The sequence below is a fragment of the Miscanthus floridulus genome, chromosome 3 (assembly GCF_019320115.1).
Source record: "Miscanthus floridulus cultivar M001 chromosome 3, ASM1932011v1, whole genome shotgun sequence".
NCBI lineage: Eukaryota > Viridiplantae > Streptophyta > Magnoliopsida > Poales > Poaceae > Miscanthus > Miscanthus floridulus.
Genome location: NC_089582.1, coordinates 148,144,510 through 148,152,579, shown reverse-complemented (window position 1 = coordinate 148,152,579; position 8,070 = coordinate 148,144,510). Strand labels below are relative to the sequence as shown.

The 8,070-nt window shown below is 52.8% G+C and overlaps 1 pseudogene; it reads right to left on the bottom strand.

Moving 5' to 3' along the window:
- Positions 1–5,561: 5,561 nt before the first annotated feature.
- On the bottom strand, positions 5,562–8,070 carry LOC136547469 (peroxidase 22.3-like; annotated as a pseudogene).

The window sequence follows — 8,070 nt, the reverse complement described above, 5'->3', positions numbered from 1 at the left end:
GTTCCGTCCGAGGGGTTTTGGTGGGGGCGGGGGCGGGGGCGAGGAGAGGACGACCGACGACAGAGAGAGCCAAAGGAATCGAAGCCAGTGGAAGCGAGCACGGCGGGGACGCGGGGTTTGGATGGATTTTGTTCTATTTATTTATCGCCATGGGTGACTGTTGACCAGTCCGCCGATACAGTAAATTGTACAGTAATTATTTTAGCCGTTTGGGAGCCGTTGGCGCGTTGCTGCCTTTCGTCTCCAGCTCTCCTCTCCTGCGTCTGTGCACTTGCAGGCTTTTCCTTGCCTTTTGGCCTTTTTGCTACCGACAGCAAAGGTGACGTTTGAAATTGGACTTTGCGTTGTGCAAGCACCACAAGATTTTGGCAAATACTGCCTCAAGCACCACAACATTTGGCAAATACTGCCTCGGTAAAAAAAAAGCAAAATCTTGCTCTTTCAAGTACTTCAACAGTTTAAGGTTGACTAAGTCCAAAAAAAGGCAGACCAAGTGTCGGGTAACAGTATTAGGGATACCTGAAAGAAGAAAGTTGATGGACGCGAACACTGACTCGCTCGAATGGTCAAGAGCGTATTTTGGTCTTGCCCGACCCCGAGGGGGCGAGCTCCGTCATGCCTGACCCCTCGGGCGCGGACTCCGTCTCGCCAGACCCCTCGGGCGCGGGCTCCGTCACGTCTGACCTTGAGGGTGAGAGCTCCGTCTCGTCCGACCCCTCGGGCGCGGACTTCGTCTCGCTAGACCCCTCGGGCGCGGCTCTATCACGTTTGACCCCGAGGGTGCGGGCTTCGTCTCGCCTGACCCCTCGGACGCGGACTTCGCCTCGCCAGACACCTCGAAGAGGGATTCCGCCTCGCCCGACGGGGGTCCGTACCGCCTCCAACCACTACGGGTCTAAGAGTACGAACCCAGGGTCAAATTTCTGACACCAGAAAGGGAGTAGGCGCGTCTTGACGTGACCCGCGGCCACGACAGGCCATACCTAAGGACTCACGTCACCAACAGTGTCGGCCGTGCCGGCGCTACGCTACCTAATCCCGTACGACTTCCAACGGGGGTATCTGCTAACCATGACGCCCGCCGGGACGGAATGGAGCGCCACGACCGGCTGACGACGCCCACGTATAGCGCCAGTGATGAACAGGGTCGCAACGTGGAGCTATCCCCGTCATCATCTACAGGATCGGCGGGACCCATGTAAAGGAGATGAAGGGCGCCGCAACCCCAGAGACCTTTTTCCTCCTCGCTTTTCTCTCTCTCTCTCTTTCTCTCGTGTAACCTGCGCTTTCCCCTTCAACTATAAAAAGAGAAGCAGGACGCCCCACGAAGGGCACAGCTCAACACTGAGCGGTTCAGGGAGTTCAACTAGACTCAACTCTATTCGATCCTTCCATCAGACACTTGTGACTTTCTCCCTCTCTCGCCCGTTTGTAATCCCTACTAAAACCAAGTGCCGGTAACACGAGCAGCCTCAAACTGAACATAGGGACATTTCACCTAAACCAGTATAAACCCTTATGTCCTCGGAGCACACCATCCGGGCCAGACGCGCAAACACAAATTTACTAGTCGGCGGTTCAAAACACCGACAGTTGGCGCGCCAGGTAGGGGCCTTTTGCGCGTCTCGTCGTTCACAACAGGCCACGAATGGCTAGCCACGGCGTCAGCTGGGTCCCGAGCGCGCACGTGCGCTTCGAGAGCCTAGATTTTTTTATCACCACAGAGGGAGAGCTGGCGCAGGCTCCCACCCTCGTTCAACTTCTTCACTCCACCGACCTCCGTCGAAGAGCTACAACTGCACACCCCATAGGCATGTGCTCTCAAGAGCGACCAGCTCCTCGGCTTTGATTACGGGAGGCTGGAGCGCCAGCTCGACGCCTTCCTAGGACCTCGATCGTCCTAGGAGGACCTACGCTGCATCACCTTCTTGTTCGCCAACGTCATGACGTAGCTTGCTGGAGGGGAACCGCTCTTCTCGGAATACCTCACCCGGAGCGCCCCGACAGCGTTCCTGTTCAGTCCGCACAACGTCGCAAGGACCATTGGTCACCTCGCGGCACAGCGCATGCACCCATCCCCCATGGATAACGAATTATTGGGTATGACGGACTACGCCGTGGAATCTTTCCACGACCTTCTCATGGGAGATTCAAAGAGGATCTCTTACTCTGACTCCAATAGGGGAAGCCATCATCCCTCGTGAGAATGCTTCATGGCAGACAACCCCGAGGGACACGTCGAAAGCGTCCACGAGGGAGGGCTACTCCTACGGATGACCCCGACGATGAGGTTGAGGGAGATGTAGGGGCACCACCTCACCTGCGAGTGGAGCAGCTGAGGGCACGACACAAGGAGATCGAGGACGCGTGACTCCAGCAGGAGCAAGAGCGTGTGGAGCTCGAGCGCGAGATCGAACGCCATGGGGACGGTGGCCGTGCACGTGCCATCGCCCGCGACGTAAACTGGAGGATCATTGAGGATGACAAAGGCCTCTTACACTTCGCCCGAGCAAGCCAGAATATAGCTGCCATGGTGGCCTTGCTCCAAGGGCTCCTAGAGCCCACGACACCCGAAGACTGTCGGGCCCATCACGAGATCCGCACGCTGCTCGAGCACGCGGCGGTGCAGCTGGTACTGCTGGTTCATCTGGGGCTAGGGCTGGTTCATCTGGGCTAGTACATCTAGGGTTGCTGGTACCTAGTAGTTAATGTGTTATCTCCATTTTGTATCTGTCATCTGTGACTGTGACAAGTGTGACTTGGGACCTTTGAACAATGACGGAAAACTTATTAAGAGCTATACTGCACACTTTTTTTTTTCTTTTCTAGGGTTTCTCATAAGGGTGAGTTTTACCTAGAAAGGTTTTTAATGAGGCAACATTGCACAAACAACTCATTTATCTTATCTCCTTTGGTGCCTTTTGTTTTATTGGATTTGGTCATTTGGAGTTTGCTCTGTTCTTGACTTAGAAGTTAGAATCTGTGATCAGTTTGTGGCTGAGTGTTGGATGAGAATGAGAAGAATTTTGGAGTTTACTTAGTTCTTTACTTAGAAGTTAGAATCTGAGAAGAATTTGGTCATTTGGAGTTTGCTGAGTGTTGGAATAGAATCTGTGATCAGTTTGTGACTTAGACATTCTTGACTTGTGAATTGAGATTTTGAAATTTAAATGAATGAATATGTGCTAACTATTAGATGAGAAGAATTTTGAGGTGCCTTAAGATCACCGGGCTTTGGGCCGACCTAGCCCGTAGATCTGGCCGTGCTTCGTGGGCCCGCACGGCACGAATTACGGTCCATAGTGCCGTGCTTGAGCTGAAGGCTAGGCACGAGGCCTAAAGAGGCACGGCCCGGGTGGCACAGCGTGCCGTGCCGGCCCGACCTCTTGCGGGCCGTGCCTGGCCCATGCCCATGCCATGCCAAGTCGGGTCGGCCCGTTGACCAACTATACTAGCGATTAGTACAAACCCATGGTCCACTAAGAGGAGCCAGAACAGACCCATGATGGGCCGCCTACCCTAGGCTCGGGGGCTGACCGACCATCGGCTCCTTCTGACCTCGAAGTCATGGAGCTTGACGAAGATTCAGTGGCAAAGCCTGACACTCTAACTGACTGGAGGACACCTGTCGGTGTTTCGAACAAACACCAACTAGTAAATTTATAATTGTTATGCGTTAGGCTCGGATGGTGTACTAAAGGACATAAGGTTTATACTGATTCGGGCAGAATGTCCCTATGTCCAGTTTGCTGCTGCTCGTGTTATTAGTATCGAAAAATATTCATAGTAGGGGGTACAAATGGTCGAGAGAGAAACATGTCTCAAATCTATGATGGAAAGGTCGAAGGATACAATTGCTGAAGGATACAACTAGTGATCGCAGTAAACCATTGCTGAAGGATACAATACAACCAATGATGATCAGCAGCTCACATCAACCTGTGAAATTTTGAATGAATTTCAATTCCTGCTCAGTTCCAAGCAAGCACATATGAAATCATGTTCATTTGTGTAAAATGCATGCATATTGAGAAAAAAAGGGTTTGGGATCCGTGTTCCCCCACTTCGCTCCCACTTATCTTCCTCGAATCAAAGGCTTTGACGGCCGGCCATGTTATATGTTACTCAATTCCCCACTTCCCCATATCCAGGGGCGTGCCCAGTGGCCAGTACAGGACATGGCTCATGGGTGTAACTAATTGACGAGAACTGAATCCAATTCTCATCTGCCGAAATCGAGAAGAATCTAACTTCCCCTAGGTCTTCCAATTGAACATGGAGAATACGGGAATTTAGGTTAGGTCCGGTGTTGGAGTCGCAAACCTGACGAAACCTGAAACCTGGCCCTGCGCTGCGTGTGTTCTAGACGGATTGCTGGTTCACGCCACGCCTCCGGCCGCTGTGATCACCACCACGCTGGCCTGAAGCCTTGCCGCTTCCGCCGCAGCAGGCAGCAGCGCCAGCAAGCCGCGAGAAACTCGCCGCGGCGGTTGCCGCTTGCCGGTGGCTCCTCGCTCGGCTCTGCCTGCTTGTTTCGCAGGAGTTGCGTGCACCCGCCGACGGAGACGGAAGCAGAGGGTTTTAGTAAGAGGCCGTGCTGGGCCTATAGTTGCCAAGCCGGCCCACTCCGCGTACAGGCTAAGAGCCCAATCGGGTAGAGTAGTTGGATCCAGAACGGCTCGACTGTTGTGGGACTGGATTCGAGTCCATTTACCGAGTCGGACAACAGATAAAAAGCGATTTTTTCCCTGAAAAAAAGATAAATAGCGATTTTTCATTTTTCACCAATAAAAAAATCTCACAAATTGAAGCGACAAAATTTCTCTTCTTAAACATTCATAATTTTTCCATGTGAGCAAGATGGAGATAAAATTCCACTTCTCCTATACTTTAGAAGCCTCATTTCTAGGCAACATGTAATTTTGTCATTGTTTGACTATATAGAAAAAAGTATAAATTTTCTCTTGTGAGTTATCCTTTTAGTTGTTATTAGGCACTTGAAATGTTGCAACTCCCATAAAATTCACATGAAAATTGTGGACCAAGTCTACAACCTTAATTGTACTTCACAACCTTTCTGTTTGAATTCATATTGACGCTGAACAATAGACGCAATAGGTACAAATATGAACATTTTATCAATTATATTTTCAGCACCAAGACGTTTCCAAACGAAAAAGGTTGTGGGCTATATATAAAGTTCTATAACCTCTCTTTTTTTTTTAAAAAAAAAAGCCATCGACATGAGCATGCCGGGCATACATTGATAGAGAAGGAGTACTATAACCTCGTATAAAAATGAAATCATAAAGAAATTAAAGTTAAGATTTTATAGATGTAAACTTTTGTATTCCAAATATCCATGCCTTTGCACGAGGATTTCATTACACACGTAGATGCATGCATTGCATTTCACACTGTCACACGCACACATGCAAGCAATTGCTATTCTGATGTTCCAGTGTTATTGGCACCACCAGGGCCTATATAGGCAGCTTTATTCCACGCACGCACAGAGGCACAGGGCGTCTCTATCTCTTGCATATGGTCGCTTGGCCCGCTTAGGAGTTGATCTTGGAGCAGGTGACCCTTATCTGGCCCTGGGACCCTGTCTTGGGGGCGATGTTCCCCATGTTCACCATGGCCGTCGCGAAGGCGCTGCTGAAGGCAGACGCGCTGGATGCGAAGCTCCTGACTGCGGCGCCGGTGCTGCCGCCGTTGAACAGCTGCTGGTCGGGTTGCAGCAGCCCCTTCTGAGACAGCAGGTTGCTGAAGTAGGCGTTGTCGAAGGCGGTGGGTGACCGCTGCCGTTGGCCCGGGGGCAGTTGGCCTGCAGCGACGCCGCGAACGTGGAGTTGATGTTGGTGTCGTTGTAGATGTGGTCGCGGAAGAAGCGGCACTGCGCCTGCCCGATCGTGTGCCCCCTGCAATGCAAAGCCGACATGCATCATTGCATGGCTTGTGTTCTCCTCTCGTCAGAGTACGTCCTCGTGCAGGCAGACGTATGAATGAATGGTAGGCATCCTATAGACCCGAGAGAGCAACCATGTCAGTGACGCTGAGGTTCTTGTTTGCAAATGACTGGGTGAGGTTGGCGAGGTCGAAGGATGGAGCCGGCAGGTCCCGTTCTGCATTGTCCTTGCTTGCAGTGGAGTCCCTTCGTCCTAGAAGAACAGTCCATGACGGCTCTCCCAGCTGCATGCAGAATTGCAGATCGAGTTCCAGTAAACCTCTATCGATCATCCTAGCTATGCACACAAGTACTAGCTATCTATCATGCATATAAAAACTTACCGCCACGACGGAGTCACGGGCGGCGACGGCGAGGATTTCAGCGCAGGAGACAGTCTGGTTGCACACGGCCTCCACCTGCGTCTTGATGTTGTCGAGGACGCTGAAGCCTCTCAGCGAGTTCTTATTCGGGATCGCCCCCTGCTCGCCGGTGAAGCTCCCTGTGTCCGCCAGCAGAACAGATGCGTCGCAGCCCTGCAGTCACACCACACGTAGTGAAATCTGGTCACATGCATAATCCACGTACTACGTGTGACTGCAACTTTTCAAAGATCCATGCGAGAGCGAGAGTCTCGAGATTTGCATCGACGAAGCAGTCGTGGAAGTGCAGCCTGAGCAGGGACGCCCCCATGCGCACCTCGTTGTTTACCGCGGCCGTCACCGTGCTCTTGATGGTGGCCAGAGCCTTGGGGCACGACGTGTCGTAGAACGTCGACGACAGCTGCGCGGTGGCCGCCGTGGCCAGCGCCAAGATCGCGACCACCAGCAAGCTGAGGCGAGAAGCCGACTCCATCACGATCAGACTGCGTTTGTTTTGTTTACCTACAGATCAAAGCACCTATATATCTAGCTTGTCTCTCTGTATGACTAATTACCTACAGACCAAAGCAGCTATATATATAGATATGGTTACAGATTTGGCGCCAATTCATCATCAGTGTAACAGTTAAGTGCAATCTATCACTCCACTCCGGTGTGGCAACAGCACCCATCCAAACTTGCCGCCTAACTCGTCTAGAAAAAACCGCGAGTCCTGACCAAAATTCGTGCAAAATGGGCCACACGCGAGATGCGATTCGATTCGATTAGTAGTTCAGAACGCACGAACGGGCGAACCCCAGGGCCAAGAGTCACACAGGTCCGGTTAAACTATTGCTGCCACTCCCCACCTACGCCAACTCAGCGAGCATTGTAGTAGAACAGTCTCTGAAAGTTCATCCTCTGCATGCGTTGCTCGAGGAAGAATATTCCAAACAAATATCACTGTCATATATAAAAAATAATCGCAGGATGCATGAGATAGATCGACCTCAGTGCTGTGCATGTCGCAGTCTTGGAGTGGAACAGTCTCTGAAAGTGTCCTCCATGGTCACCAAAGACACGCGGGCAAGTGGCGTAGGCCTGTAGGAGTTGGACAGCCAGCTTAAAGTTTTCCAAACGGGCCTGGCCCATCGGGCCAGCACGGGCACGGTGCTGATTTGGCCCGGTCCGAAAACGGCCCGGCCCGGCCTCTCCCGTGCTCGTGCCAAGCACGGCACGGCCTCGTGCCCGTGCCTGGGCCGCTATGCTAGCCCGTTGGCACGGCACGGGCACGGCCCGCTCCAAAGACCGGCATGGGGTCGGCACGGCTAAGAGCCGTTGGATGAAGCCCCCCGCGAGCGCTGGCCGTTGGATGAAGGGCTGCGGTGGGACGCCTATATAAGCCAGGAGCCGCCCGGGGGAAGCTACTGTGCTCATTTCTTCCCCCTCCGCGCCGCGCGCACCTCGCTCTTCGGCTCTGCTCTCTCGTTCGAAACCCTAGCCGCTCACTCTCTTCTTTTCGCCGTCCGGTGGCTGGTGACAGCGGCGGTGGCTTGCACGGGCACACGGCACGGCCTTGTACACCCCTTCTCTTCTCTCTGACCGGCGATGTAACTTAGTCGTTGAGATCTCCAACGAATCGTCTTCGTCTCTCTCTCGTCGCGCTCGTCGCGCTCGTCGATCTCGCCGGACTCCGGCGTCATTGGGGCTCCGCTATGATGCGTTGAGGTACCAGGACGCCGGATCTGAGGCAGCCAT